This window comes from Schistocerca nitens, chromosome 1 (assembly GCF_023898315.1).
Source record: "Schistocerca nitens isolate TAMUIC-IGC-003100 chromosome 1, iqSchNite1.1, whole genome shotgun sequence".
Classification (NCBI taxonomy): domain Eukaryota; kingdom Metazoa; phylum Arthropoda; class Insecta; order Orthoptera; family Acrididae; genus Schistocerca; species Schistocerca nitens.
In genome coordinates, this window is record NC_064614.1 from 150,120,373 (window position 1) to 150,136,595 (window position 16,223).

The following is a 16,223-nucleotide window of genomic DNA, read 5'->3' on the forward strand; positions in this document are numbered from 1 at the left end:
ACTATCCAGTGACAGAACATGCTCCCAAGCAAAATGTGCTCAACTTTAAAGGCTGTTTAACAACCTATGTTATCTGTATCCCCATACCCATCCCTCCAACTGGACCAGATTCTCTGAATTACTTGCTTGAAATTTGTTCTTACAATACAACCTTCAATCCCATAATTCTTTGGCCATATCGTCTGTCCCATAATCACCTCCAGCCCTTGGCCCATGTTCATAACTTCACTCTTTCTACACACACATATGTGCCACTATGGCTATTTGTGTGGGGGTGCATTCGTTATGGCACATTTATATCCAGTCTCCTCACTTTCTCGCTTTCCAGCCATTAAACAGTGGTGCACCCCTTCCTCTCCCTCCTCATCTTCTTTCTCCTCTCTCTCACTACACTTAATGGACAACTGTTCATCCCAGCGAAGCTGTAGTTTCAGTAAAAGGGTGACAACCATTCATCCCAGCTCGGCAGTTCTGGTACAAGAGCTGTGACATAATTGCTCTCTCTCTCTCTCTCTCTCTCTCTCTCTCTCTCTCTCTCTCTCTCTCTGTGTTGTGTGTGTGTGTGGGTGTGTGTGAGGTGTGTGAGAGGAGATCGAGAGAGATCGAGAGAGAGAGAGAGAGAGAGAGAGAGAGAGAGAGAGAGAGAGCACTGTAGGGTCCTCTAAATGGCTCAGGATGCACAACACATCAGAGTCTGCTACACAGGTGGCGTCTGTGTTACAGTGCACACAATCACACAATGCTTTTCTTTTGGTTAGGTGTTTCTCCATCCGTTACAAACAGTGATCACTGTAGGGGCCACAAAGTAGATTCTGTGCAGGATATGGTGGTCACTGCAAAGGGATGAGCTTTTGTCTGAAGTGCTGTGCAACTCCAGTGCACATCTAGTGATTGCACTGCTATACACAATATGGCATTGCAGTCTCCAAGCATTGTAGGAGCAGGATGAGTTTTGCATAGCCAGGCATGAGAGATTGTTTACAATGCAATTAATTTATGTCGGAAGAGGTAAGAGAGAGGATAAAAATTCCATTAAAAAGTATCACACTGGACTTAAAGAAGGTTAAATAAAGAGGCTGCAAAAGTAGTTGCTGGTAGCTATGACAGTTTATCTACTCCAAGATAAAAGCAGAGTGGAAATGGAAATGAAGTCCCTTGCTTCTTGACAGAGCATAGGGGAATGATGTGGGAGACCCGCACTGCCATACTAGGCAAGGTCCTAATGTAGGTGGTTTGCCGTTGCCTTCCTCTGACAATAATGGGTATGAATGATAATAATGAAGATGACACAACACACAGTCATCTCAGGGCAGGTGAAAATCCCTGACCCCACTGAGAATCGAACTCAGAACCCCGTGCTGGGGAAGCGAGACCACTACCGCGAGACCACGAGCTGCGGACTAAAGAGAAAAGAATCTTACATTTAGCTAATTTCAATGAATAAGGTTTGAGGAGACTGATACATACTTTTCATGTGACAATCAAACGCTGGCCGCTGGTGGCCGAGCGGTTCTGGCGCTACAGTCTGGAACCGCGCGACCGCTACGGTCGCAGGTTCGAATCCTGCCTCGGGCATGGATGTGTGTGTTGTCCTTAGGTTAGTTAGGTTTAAGTAGTTCTAAGTTCTAGGGGACTTATGACCTCAGCAGTTGAGTCCCATAGTGCTCAGAGCCATTTGAACCATTTTTTGACAATCAAACAGCTTCCTACAATAAAAGTCATATTTTTCCATCATAAGAGAAAATGCCTCCTTTAAGGGAAGAATTTCTTCATTACAGCACCTATTTCACAAGTCAGGCTTCCGGTATGGCAATTTTTTAATGTCCTTGTATTACTTACATATTTTTGTGTAATTAACATGTCTAATATGCACTATGTGGTGCAAAGCATTGGATTACAGGAAAGTGTTTGTGCAATATTTAGAAATATGCAGTACATGTATTGACTATTTAAATAAAATAAAAAAGTCCTGTGAAGATGGCAGACCTACCATACATGTCACCGAAACATGCATTCACTGTTTGCGTGCTACACCCAATGAATGGAGAGATGGATCAAGTGAAAGAGTAAAGGCACTAATATCAAAATGACAATGTCTCATTACATTCTGGCTCGCAAATCAGTGTGCTACATAACATCAGCTTTTAAGATTGGTGAGGATAGACAACTCCACCCATGTCCAAAGAAAAATTCAGAATGTTATCTAAATTTCATATGCAGCAACGTATCAGGTAATATGCATCAAACACAAAATCATAGCGACCCCTATTCTTCATTTCAAACTTTTTGAATTTAGTGCAGTGTGTTATTTAAATGCAAAATACCACAATAACTATGACCATTAACAAAATGATGGGCACTTCTTCATGATGCTGATACATAAAGCTGTAAGTAACACAAAAATAAATTTTTTACCAATTGGTTTCTGTTAAATCGTATAAGAAAGATTTCAGGGTGTGCACCTGTCAGCACTGAAAGCGGGCAAAGAAATTCTCATAGCACTCAGCACCTTTGTGCCTGCAACTCCCACCACTACTGCTCTCCCCACACTTTCCCAGTCAACTGTGCACCTACTGGCCACCTTATTCTGCATGCACTCTATCAGTGTTAGACCCCTGTCCACAGATGAAGCTATTAAAAGCCTAACGAGCAACCTTCACAGCGTTCAGGCATTCATGACAAAGTTCCAGAGTTCAAAGCACTCCTCAAAAGCAATGGAGCTCATATAACACTGTGTTCAGAAAGCTAACTAATTGACAGTGCTGAGATTTTTTTCAGTAAATCTAAGTGTATAGCAGAAGTTTAGGCTTACAGGAAAGAAACTGGAGTATTCATTGCAGTAGACATGTTACTCAAATCCATTGAGACTACAATTGAAGCTGCATATGAGAATGTTTGGGTAAAAGTTAGTATCAAGAGTGAGCATAAGTCACCTTACAATGTGTGGCAGAGAGTTACATTGTGTACCACTGTCATTTCTCCCTTTTCCTGTTCCACTTGTGGATGGCTTGCGGGAAGAACAATCCTGTTAAGCCTCAGTATGAGCTCAAATCTCTCTAATTTTATCTTCATGGACTTTTTGCAAGATATACAGGGTGTTTATAAATAAAGTTAAACTTTCAAACTGCTGTAGAAATAACACCACTGGTCAGAATAACCTCAAATTGTAACTGAACATTATCAGAGAAGGGGGAAAGTGTATGGAATAATAAAAACTAATAGCTCCAAAATGTAGCAATAGATGGTGCTGTAAGCATCATAATTTAATAGTGGTCGACTACAAATGACAAATGAATCATACAACAATGCCTATGGTGGATGTTTGACATTAAACAAACTGTACTAATGAGTGTGCATGGGTGAACAGGTGTGATACTGTTAGTTACATAAGACCATCCACCACGGCAAGGTCATATCACATCAGATGGGAAAAATCAGTTTTTAATTGTGCTGAGGCCAAAAACGGCATAAAAAGCATCATTCACTTTGGTTTTTAATTATCCTGAGGCCGAAAACCACTTAAAAAGCATCAATCCCATACGTTTTTAAATGTCCTGAGGCCAAAAACCACATAAAAAGCATAAATAAAAACCAAATCAGATTATTAATTTCCATGTGACTGGTGCAAAACATGTTCAATATGCTGTTCACCATTTTCTGCAACAAGTTTAAATCGAGAAAAAGCGTGTTCCACAACTGATCATAGTGCTTCTGGGGTCACTTTCAATATGTGTTGTGCAATGCATGCCTTCAATGCAGCTAAGTTTGCAATTGGACACAACATCTTTCAGATAGCCCAAAGCCAGAAGTCACACAGATTAAGATCAGGGGATCGGGACAGCCAGGCTGTAGGGAAATGGTGGCTGATAATTCTAGCATTTCTGAAAAGGTGCCTCAGTAGTTGCTTAACTGGATTTGCAATGTGTGGAGGTGCGCCATCTTGCATAAAAATGATCCCCTCCACACTTCCATGTTGTTGGAGAGCTGGAATGATGTGGTTGCACAAAAGACACTCATAGCGCTTACCAGTGACAGTACAGGTAACAGGACCGGAAGCACCTGTCTCTCTCTCTCTCTCTCTCTCTCTCTCTCTCTCTCAAAAAAAAAAAAAAAAAAAAAAAAAAAAAAAAAAAAAAAAAAAAAAACCATGATACCATAAACCCGCACCACACAGTGACCTTTTCCGGATGAAGTGGCACTGGTTGATTTGCATGTGGATTTTCCGTTGCCCACACTCGACATTTCTGTGTGTTGACACATCCTGTCAGGTGGAAATGGGCTTCATCTGACCACAAAATCTTACTTGGCCAATCACAGACCACTTACATGTGAGCAAGAAATTCTAAAGTAAAGGTCTCTCTTGCTGGCAGGTCAACAGGAAGCAACTCATGCACATGGGTAATTTTGAATGGATAGCAAGGATGTTTCGCAGGATTTTACTCACCGTGCTCACGGGTATGTCTGATGTTCGGTCATTTCGCCATGCTCTACACATTTGCAGACCACCACTCATCTCCTCCTGCATTGCTGTGGCCACTGCTTCTACTGATGTCGAATCAATTGGTTTCCTCCCTCTAACAGGCTGTACAGCAAAAGAACCCGTCTTTTTGAATTTCCGAATCATTTTCTCCAGACCCATGACAGTCGTCGGACCAATGCTTTTTTTTTAAAACCTTCAGTGTCTGGAACTTCTGCAGAACAATGTGTGCACAGTCATCATTCTTGTAATACAGCTTTACAAGCAGAGCATGATCTTGCATTGAGGCAGTCATGGTGAACGTTACAGATGTGAAAGGAGGAAAAGCCTTGTACGTGGCATTTTTATACCAACTTCAATGGGTCGTGCACGTGACAGGTGTTTTCATTTATGTATTCTGACAAACATAGCGCCATTATTAATCAATTTTCACACTATTTTTTTTCTTCTGGCATACGTTTTCCCCCTTCTCCGTTAATATTTCGTTGCAATTTGACGTCATTCTGACCAGTGGTTTATTTCTATAGCATTTGGAACGTTTAACTTTAATTATAATCACCCTGTACATAGACAAAACCAACATATTGGTTGACTCTTCTAGAGACGTGCTTTTGGAATTTTTAATAGTAAAGCACACTGCAATGCAGAATGCCTCTCTTGCAGTGTCTGACACTAGAGATGGCCAATTGCCTCCATGACACTTTCATGCATACTAAATAAACCTGTAAATAAATGATCTGTTCTTCTTCAGATCATCCTTATTTCCTCTATATATCCTATCTGATACAGATCTTAGAGTGATGAGCAATACTCCAGTGTTGATAGATTAAGGGTTTTGTGATTGGGTGGACTACATTTCATGAGGATACTTTCTACTAATCTCAGGCTGCCATCTGTCTTATCTGCAATTAGTCCTATGTTGTTGTTCTACTTTAAATTGTTCCATAGGCATACACTTAGGTATCTGCTCCCAGTAACTGTTCTGCAATTATACAATAAAGGGTCTTTCTTCCTATTTACATGCAATGCATTACATATGTGTTATCTAGATGTCTGCAAGTCTTTGTTCATTTTGGTATGATTTTCTAGAGTTATGACTCCTCCGTACACAACAACTTAATCAGCAAAAAGCCTTGTGGAACTTCTGAATCTGTTTACTAGCTCATTTATACAAGGACTGGACAAAAATATGGGAACACAGTGAGAAGTGCATGCTCAAACATAAATACAGATGCTAGATGAGTTTGCAAATTGCGCTTTTGTATTTCACCACAGATGACACCTGTGTGATGTCCTCAATACATCACAAGTGTTCTCCATAAGAAGGGGGCTCTGGTTCTGAAAGCTTGGTGGATTACACTGTTTCCTATGCATCTCCATTTTATGCCACAGAGGAATAGATTTTTCTCTGATCATGACATAAGCAAATGTAAGAAGAAACCCTTACACCAACTTTTTGTAATAGAATACAATAAACTATATTTTAATGCAGCAACATACCATATAAGTTTGTCCATATTTAAAATTCACATGTGCATCTTGGTAGTGAAAGTCGTCCCCCATTGGAACAATAATGTTATTGGTGACATAAAATTTTGCTACATTTCTAGCAAAATTTATGAAGTTGTTAACCTGAAATAGCATTAACTCTATTAGAACACAGAACAATGTAATTTATTAAATGAAGATGTCAATTATTTAAGTCGGTACCCATTAGTAAGCATTTGCTATATGTTCTTACTTTTTCATCAACATTGTAGCCTCTACTGTCAGGATCATCATTGACTGGCTCATCATTACAAAGAATATCAAAGCAGAATCCTGATGGAGCACTGTAGTGGTTATTGAAGATGCTTGTGAATAGATGTGAAGAAGTTCCTAGTGGGGAAAAAAATCAGGGAGTTTGAAACTGCAAGAAACAGCCTTCAAAATGAAACTATAACCAAATGTAAAACATGATATTTCTGTTTAACAGACTTTAACATATTAAACAGGCAACATATAGTCATAAAATCAGTACCTTTTTGCAACTCAAGATTCCTGCATGTAAGATATGATAAGAATAGAGAAATTGAGATTTTTGTTGTTGTTGTTGTGGTCTTCAGTCCAGAGACTGGTTTGATGCAGCTCTCCATGCTACTCTATCCTGTGCAAGCTTCTTCATCTCCCTGTACCTACTGCAACCTACATCCTTCTGAATCTGTTTAGTGTATTCATCTCTTAATCTCCCTCTACGATTTTTACCCTCCATGCTGCCCTCCAATACTAAATTGGTGATTCCTTGATGCCTCAGAATATGCCCTACCTACCGATCCCTTCTTCTAGTCAAGTTGTGCCACAAATTTCTCTTCTCTCCAATTCTATTCAATACCTCCTCATTAGTTATGTGATCTACCCACCTAATCTTCAGCATTCTTCTGTAGCACCACATTTCGAAAGCTTCTATTCTCTTCTTGTCTAAACTATTTATCATCCATGTTTCACTTCCATACATGGCTACACTCCATACAAATACTTTCAGAAACGACTTCCTGAAACTTAAATCTAGACTTGATGTTAACAAATTGCTCTTTTTCAGAAATTCTTTCCTTGCCATTGCCCGTCTACATTTTATATTGTCTCTACTTCGGCCATCATCAGTTATTTTGCTCCCCAAATAGCAAAACTCGTTTACTACTTTAAGTTTTTCATTTCCTAATCTAATTTCCACAGCATCACCCAATTTAATTTGACTACATTCCATTATACTCATTTTGCTTTTGTTTTGTTAATCTTATATCTTCCTTTCAAGACACTGTCCATTCCATTCAGCTGCCCTTCCAGGTCCTTTGCTGTCTCTGACAGAATTACAATGTCATTGGTTTTTATTTCTTCTCCATGGATTTTAATTCAATCTCCGAATTTTTCTATTGTTTCCTTTACTGCTTGCTCAATATACAGATTGAATAACATTGGGGATAGGCTACAACCCTGTCTCACTCCCTTCCCAACCACTGCTTCCCTTTCATGCCCCTCGATTCTTATAACTGCCATCTGGTTTCTGTACAAATTGTAAATAGCCTTTTGCTCCCTGTATTTTACCCCTGCCACCTTCAATATTTGAAAGAGCGTATTCCAGTCAAATTGAGATTAAACAGCATAATTGGGAAGAGAACTCCTCCCATCATACATCTTCTGCATTTGTCCCCCCCCCCCACCCCCACCCCTACATGGTGTCAGCAGCAGTGTTTAAGGTGTCAAACTACACTTTATTCGTCACACAGTGGAAAATCTAGGGTGGAATAATGACAATATTATGAAAAGGATAGAGTGATACTCACCATATAGAGGAGGTGGGAGGCCTCGGTGGCCAGAGACAGTGGTCATGTGAGTCTGAGTTGTGCTTGCAAGAATGTGTGTATTTTTCTAGTAGAGAAGAGGGTCGAGTGCCAGAATTCAGATGTATATTAGTCTATCTGTCATACCTGCCTGTGTCTCAATGTCTCCTCTCTGGAGCGCATCAATCTATCCATTTCATAATAATGTCATACAATTTATTAGGTACAAGTGCGGTCATATGTAACAAAAGAAAAGAAGGCTCAGCAGAAGGCTGCATCATCTGGTGGTCAATTTAATGTTCAAAGCATATCAACTACAAACAACAATATGATCCAAAGGATGATCCAGAGGAGAAGTCTGTGTGTTTTCCTGGTGTTGATAGTAATGGTGTATGATGTATTACAGTGGATCGGGTAGGTTAATAAGAATGCTGTGACAGTGGGTTGGTAGATCACTAGGGAGTGTAAATATTTTGAAGACATCAATAAAAAAACATACAAGCAGTAAAAATGTTATCTATATACAAGAACTGAGGCCTGTATTGTAATTTAGCTTTCATTTAATTGTAATGAATTCATCTTTCAATGTACAAAATAAATGAGTATTTCTTATGTAAACAAATAAAGAAAACATGTAATGTGAAGATAAATATTATTATATTATAATTTGCTAATGGAAAAGAGTGATATATGTTTCATAATGTCAAATCACTAAATGAGAAGTTGTGTAATTATTGGTCTGAAGTCCGAATATAAAAGAGTTAAGTCAGCTGTTTCAATTGCACAGGTAGTCAAAATATCATTATAAAGAAAAAGTTAACAGAATTTTATATAAAGAAAAGGAAAACAATCAATTGAAAAATGTTTTGTTGTAAGATAATTATAGAACTGTATTGAAAGTAAGTAAGTTTTGTAAATGTGTTCCAGAGTTTAAAATTATACGAGGTGTGATTGGAAAGTTTTAAGAATGGGCTTGTAATTGAACAATGGTGGTACTTACATGCTACTGTGGTGCATCTCCTTCAAAATAGTCCCTTTCTGAAGGAACCACCGACTCCACTTTTGGAAACATTCCTGGAAATTTTTTTTCTAAAGTGTGTTAAGGCCTCTCTCTGTATTTGCTGGATGTTTCCAATCGAGTCAAATCGCTTCCCTTTCAGTGAAAATTTCAGTTTATGAAACAGGTAGAAGTCCACAGGGGCCAAATCAAAGGAATCTGGTGCTTGTAGAAGCACAGAAATTTTGAATTTGGTCAAAAATTCAATGATGGAGAAGGCGCGATGAACTGGAGTATTGTCACGGTGTAGCACCCAACTCCTGTCTTTGCACAATGCAGACCTTTTCTTGTGCACCTTTTCGTGCAAATGCTCAAGGATACATTTGTAGTATTCCTGATTAATTGTCTGTCCTACAGGGGTAAATTCATGATGCACAATACTGTTAGAATAAAAAAAGTTACCAACTTGTCTTTACCTTCGACCGACTTTGCCGTGCTATTTTGGTCATCGTGAACCTGGAGTCTTCCACTGTGAAGACTGCACTTTGGTTTCAGGATCATATCCATATCCCCATGATTTGCCACCTGTAGTTACCCTATTTAACCAGTCTGGTTCATTTTTAGTCCAATTAATCAGCTCTTGGCACACTTGAAGTCGGTACTGTCTCTGGTCACTTGAGAACACTTTTGGAATGAATTTTGCGGACACTCGATGCATGTTCAGATCTTCAGCTGAAATTGAATGAACTGCATAGAAACTTAAATTAAGTTCATCATCCATCTCCCTAATTGTAAGTCTACGATCAGAGTGCACTAAATTTTGAGCTTTCACAACATTTTCATTCATTTCTGAGGTGGAAGGATGGCCAGACCGTGGTTCATTTTCAATCGATTCACATCCATTTTTAAATCTGTTGAATCAGACAAAAACATTTGACTGGCTCATAAAATTATCTCCAAAAGCTGTTTCTAATAGTCTGTAAGCCTCAGAAGCTGATTTCCCAGTTTTAAAACAAAATTTCACACAAACTTGTTGCTCCATTTTTACGTCCATTTTCACGCAGATAGAATCCAGCAACAAGCCATAACAGACCCACACTCAACCAGCTGCCACAATGAACTGAATAAAGGAAATGCAGTTTTCTGTCAGAGGACGGTCAAGGACAAGGCAATGACTCACTCCCCACCCTCCTTGTACCTGCCCATCAAACCAGTAAGCAGTAGCGAATCCATTCTTAAAACTTTCCAGGCACACCTTGTATTGTATTCATTTTGTTGTAACAGGGTTAACGTTGCTGAGGCATGTGTTGATAAATACTGGCTCTCATGGAGAGTTCCAAGTGTGAAGTTCTAAAGTAGAGCTCAAAGTGAAAAGACATAATGTAACGCTCATAGTTATAATTTGTATAAATTAGTAATGTGTAATATACTAAGAGCAAGAATTTGTACACAGACTTGGTTTAACTTGTGTCTGAAAATGTACTAAATAGAATAAATAGGAAAAGTTAAAATCTGCAGTTTAGTTTGCAAGACATGTACGAGAACATTATATTCCAGCTTTGCATGTATCCAAGCTAATTAATATGTTACAATGGTGCAGATGAGACAATGTAAGTATTCCACCATTACGTTAGCATGCAAGATGCTGTTTACAGTTTAGCTGATAAAATTTACAGTCATGTATAATGTTACATTTACAAGTGTTGAAGATAAACAAAGCCTAGTTATGGAATGTATGCAACAGAAATCATTAAGATAAAACAATGGAAAATCCAAGATGGAATGTAACAATATTCCGAGAAAGAAAGTTGCTACTCATCATATAGTGGAAAATGGTGAGTCATAGACAGGCACAACAAAAAGAGTTTCACAATTACAGCTTTCAGCCATTGGCCTCTGTCAGCAATAGACACACACACACACACACACACAAATGCAACTGACACACATGACTGCAGTCTCAGACAACTGAAACCACACTGCGAGCAGCAGCACCAGTGCATGATGGAAGTCGTGACTGGGTGGGAGTAAGGAGGAGGCTGTAGCAGGGAGGGGGAGGGATAATATGGTGGGGGTGGTGGACAGTAAAGTGCTGCAGGTTAGATGGAGGGCAGTGGAGAGGTGGGGAGGGGAGGGACAGGGGAAGTAGCAGAAAAGGAGAGAAATAAAAAGACTGGGTGGAGTGGTGGAATGACGGCTGTATAGTGCTGGAATGGGAGCAGGGAAGGGGCTGGTTTGGTGAGGACAGTGACTAACAAAGGCTTAGGCCAGGAGGGTTACAGGGACATAGGATGTATTGCAGGAAAAGTTCCCACCCGTGCGATTCAGAAAAGCTGGTGTTGGTGGGAAGGATCCATATGGCACAGGCTGTGAAGCAATAATTGAAATGAAGGATATCATGTTCGGCAGCATATTCAGCAACAGAGTAATCCACTTGTTTCTTGGCCACAGTTTGTCAGTGGCCATTCATGCAGACAGACAGCTTGTTGGTTGTCATGGATCCATAGAATGCAGCACAATGGTTGCAGCTTAGCTTGTAGACCACATGACTGGTTTCACAAGTAGTCTTGCCTTTGATAGGATAGGTGATGTCAGTGACTGGACTGGAGTAGGTGGTGGTGGGAGGATGTGTGGGACAGGTCTCACATCTAGGTTTGTTACTGGGTTATGAGCCATGGGGTAAGGGATTGCGAGTAGGGGTTGTGTAAGGATGGATGAGTATATTGTGTAGGTTTGGTGGATGGCAGAATACCATTGTGGGAGGGGTGGGAAGGATAGTGAGCAGGACATTTCTCATTTCAGGGCACAATGAGAGGTATTAGAAACACTGGCAGAGAATGTAATTCAGTTGCTCCAGTTCTAGGCGGTACTGAGCTATTAGGGGAATGCTCCTCTGTGGCCAGACAGGTAGTGGGAGACTGGAAAGATAAGGCACGGGAGATTTGTTTTTCTACAAGACTGGGAGGATAATTACAGTCAGTGAAGGCTTCAGAGAGACCCTTGGTATATTTCGAGAAGGACTGCTCATCACTACAAATGCGACGACCGTGGGTGACTAGGCTGTATGGAAGGGAGTTCTCAGTATGGAATGAGTGGCAGCTGTTAGAGTGGAGGTATTGCTGGTGGTTAGTAGGTTTGATATGGACGGAGGTACTGATGAAGCCATCTTCGAGGTGGAGGTCAACATCTGATCATTTACACACTTTTTGGTGTTTGCTTCATTGGCACATGCAGCAGAGACACTCGAGTTCAAGTGTTGTTCCAGCAAACAGTTATAATCTATCAAGAAGTTTTGTATCAGTGTACATTCTGTGTGGAGTGAAAATTTCATTCTGGACACAACATATTCAGTTTTGCACATCTGGAGGCACTACATCAGTGATAAGTGTAACACATGGTAAGAAAACAATAACTAGGGTGTAAATTTCAAAATTTTTAGACTTTTATATTTATGAGAGTTTAAACTGAAAAAAAAAAACATATTTTTCAACTCCTAAAACAAGTAACTCCAGCCACATTTGTATTTTGAATCTTTGAAAATCTTGCAGAGAGACAAATCAGTAAGTTAACTTTTTTGCATATTTTCATTCACTAATGTCATGTTGAATAATATTCTGGGGTAACTCCTCTTTGAGAAAAAAGTCTTCATTGCTCAAAAATGCATTCACTGATTATCATTTTGTGTTATTTGTTTAAGGAGTTGGGCATTTTGTCTGCTGTTTTATTCTACATTTACATGAAGCATGTTATAAATATGGGATCTTCACCACCAATGATGTGAAGCATTATGTAAATAAGACTCCTTGGCAGCAATATGTGTTTAGGCCTCACAGAGGAAGGAATTGAACTATAGTACTGCACATATGCATTTCTGTTATACATCTGTTAGAGGTAATGAATTGTGTGTTAACTGCATTTACTAGCATTCTGCTTCATTCTGTGAGCATTCCCCACAGGAATCACTACAGTTGTGACCCTGTAATGAACAGCCGTATCTACTGAAGATAGCAAATGCACCTCCTTAGACTGTGTTCGCCCAGAAAATGGAGCCATTCCACAATCCCTGTGTTTTCAAACAATATGGACACAACAGTGACTTTCAAAGTGACTTGCATAATGTTTTCTTCCACCCAGATCCATCTAAAATTTATGTGAAACATGGAAGTGACATTCTGCTACATCCTATCATTGACAACAACAATGGTGAATAAGTGCATGAATAATGTGTAATGCCTTCCGACCTCCTCGACGAGGCTAGTCTTCCCTCGTGCTGCAAACTAATTCGCATCTACTTGACAACACCTCTTGTGATTTTACTGGCCCATCCATGTCGGAAATGACCCAGCTGAATCTGCTCGTAACCTCATGTGGGGCCCAGCTGGCTGGGTCACAAGAGAAGACTCTCTGTTTGCCACCCCTGCTGCACACAGTCCAAGGGATCCTGTATGCCACCACCCTCATACCACACATTTCAGCACGCCAACAACAGGACTTCTGTGGGGCACATATTCAACTGAGTTTACACACTAATCTATTGACCTTCCATCTGAAACCCCAGCAACAATGTTCGCAAGCAGCAAATTCATACTATACAGTTATGAAATTTTTGATGATACTTCCAAGTTAGAGGTCCTGCTAATCAACATGGAGGATCACACCGACATCATTAGCAACATCATACAAACATCTCTGGCCAAAAACAAATTTGACATTGCAAAGGCATTGTTCCACTGAGTCACCCAAGGCACCAGAGCATGAGCTGCAACAAGTAATTTATGAAGAAAGACTGGGCGTCATGAGTACCTTCTCAACTGTGGAGACACATTTGGGAATTGACCAACCTGACTCTCATGCCAGATGGCTGGTTGATTAAACTACCTCCTCAGATTCAGTTGGTGATGATTTCTCATGAAAATTAAATGACAGAATAAAAATTATTCCTGGCTGACAGACTTTTTGCATTCATACAGCAATGACAGCACCCATATGCGACAGACAACAATGACCACCACCAGCACGTTCCTGGCATGACACTTCACATGCAACCATGAAGGGCCAACGACACCCTAGGCGATTATGCTCACTCTCAAGAGTGATGTCAGCAGTGCCCATCATGAGGGCAGCAACCTCTGTCTGGCCATGATTGCCACACCCATGGCTGACAATAAGACTCCTCACAGTAGTGAGGGACTGTAGCCATGACCGTGCCAGTTTCACAACCACAAGACTGCTCCACAATGTGCAATCACCCAAATGTAAGACATGGTCTGCAATAAGTGCTCTGGATCACTACACTCAACAATGTCATTTGCAGCTCAAGCATGTGGGCCAAACCCGTTTTGCCCTGTAAAGTGCCTTGTAAAGTGACAGTAATAGACTGTACGAATTAGACAAGTCAACAAATGAATACTTTGTTATTGAAATTGTCTCTGAGGTGAGCACCATGCCCAGAGGATCACAACAAATAGAACTTACAACACCTGTCCTCTGACAGCGTGCCACAAACGACACTTGTATTAGGCTATTTGGAACCGTCATGTGCATCATGGACATAGGGTTGCATGAGAAACTTGGATGAGAAATTTCCATGGTTGCAGATGTTCATGAACCAATCTAGGGCATGGATTTTTCTCTGTCAATTTTACCTCTCCCCTACTTTAACACAAGGTATCGTCAGTCAAACTGGCAGTGGAGTGTTAGTACTCAGTGTTATGGCAGTCTGCCAGCACATTCACATGCAACTTTGGAGCTGGCTATTACAGTACTACTCACTTTGATCTCTACATATGAGATAGCCTGCGACTACTTAATGGTTGTGGGGCTTTAGGACATCTAAAAGTTATGAAGAAGTAAAAAAGGAGAAGCTCATACTTTATAACTTAAATACTGAGTACTTTTGGGAAGGGGATTGCATGCTGTGCAATCTTACCTACAGCAGGAACACTGAACTGTCTCCAAATATCTGCCACAAACAAGACAGCACCTACTGTTATGTTGGCAGATGAAACACATTGACAGTTAGGACATACTGCATACCTGACACCCCACAGATACGATCCAGCGAGGTGAACTTTCCTAACAGTGCGCATGCACCCACTTCGAGTGCCCTCGTGTTCCCCAAGTTTCTTGTGTGACATATAAACAAAAAAGCATTACTTGGGATACTGTACACAAAATTAACTCCACACCAGGTCTGCTGAGCTGCCACAAAGCATGCAGATTGGCAGCAGACAAACTATGAGCAGCTAAAACTGCTACCGACGAATTATTGCAAGCAGTCATAGTTGGGCTATTGGAAAGCCTGTGGCTTCACCCACACATTTATTTTCTACAAAAGATGGAACATACAGGTTACGTGGTTATTATTGGGCTCTGAATAGCCACACTGTACCTGACTGTTACCAATACTGAACCAACGAGATCTTATTCATATCTTGGCAGGTACTTCTTCAGCGTTCAATGTTCTAGACAGCAAATTCCCATGGCTACTGAGGATGTATCCAAAACTGTGATAATAACTTCATTTGGGCTCTACACATTCTTGTTCATGCCTCACAGTTTGAAAAATGCAGCCCAAACATAGCAACTGCTCATTGATAAAATTCTCCTCAAATTTCAATTCTCTTTCTCACAATATTTTAATTTTTCCTTTATCTTTGCAGGGTCATGATGAGGGTCACACACACTTTGTTTTAAGACTATTGAATGTTTTAGGGTAGTGATGAATGATGACAACTGCCAACTTCAACAACCTGAATTAACTTTCCAGGAACACACTGTCAGTCGAGCTGGGGTTCGACCCACGATTCGACGCACACAGCTTACCGTCAACCCTGTGGCCCAGGAACTATTGGCATTACAATGATTTCTCAGCATATTAATTTCTACACATGTCATGTGCCACAAGCAGCAGTTTTACAGGCACTGTTGATGGACGCACTGGATGGAAAAAACACACGTGGCAAACAGGCTCCCACTTGGACTCCAAAAATGCAAAAGGGCTTCAACCAAATTGCGCTTAGCTTGCTACATGCTACAATCTTAGCCCATCTGATCATGGCAGCTCCCTTGTCAATCACCTCTGATGTGAGTGAAACTGCCATTGGCACATTTCTTCCACAGACAGTTGCGAACAAAGAACTACTGTTACATTTCTTTTCACAGAGGCTGCCCCTGAATCTCACCATAAGTGGCCAGCTTATAATCGACACTGCTAAACTCATACAAGGCAATGCAGAACTTTAAGGATGAAACTGAGGATGCACCACTCTCAATTTACATGGACCAATGACCGCTAGCACATTCTGTAGACAATCTGGTAAAAGACTATTCTCCACATCATTTCTACTACCTCGATTATGATGCACAAACTACCACTGATGTTCAGCACTTGAGTGGTGCAAACAGTGTCATGGTGCATTGCCTGTCTCAA

General features: G+C 40.5%; 1 pseudogene; it reads right to left on the reverse strand.

Moving 5' to 3' along the window:
* The window catches only part of LOC126243660 (lysosomal alpha-mannosidase-like), a 275,619-nt pseudogene that overhangs the window by 113,467 nt on the left and 145,929 nt on the right, over positions 1 to 16,223 (reverse strand).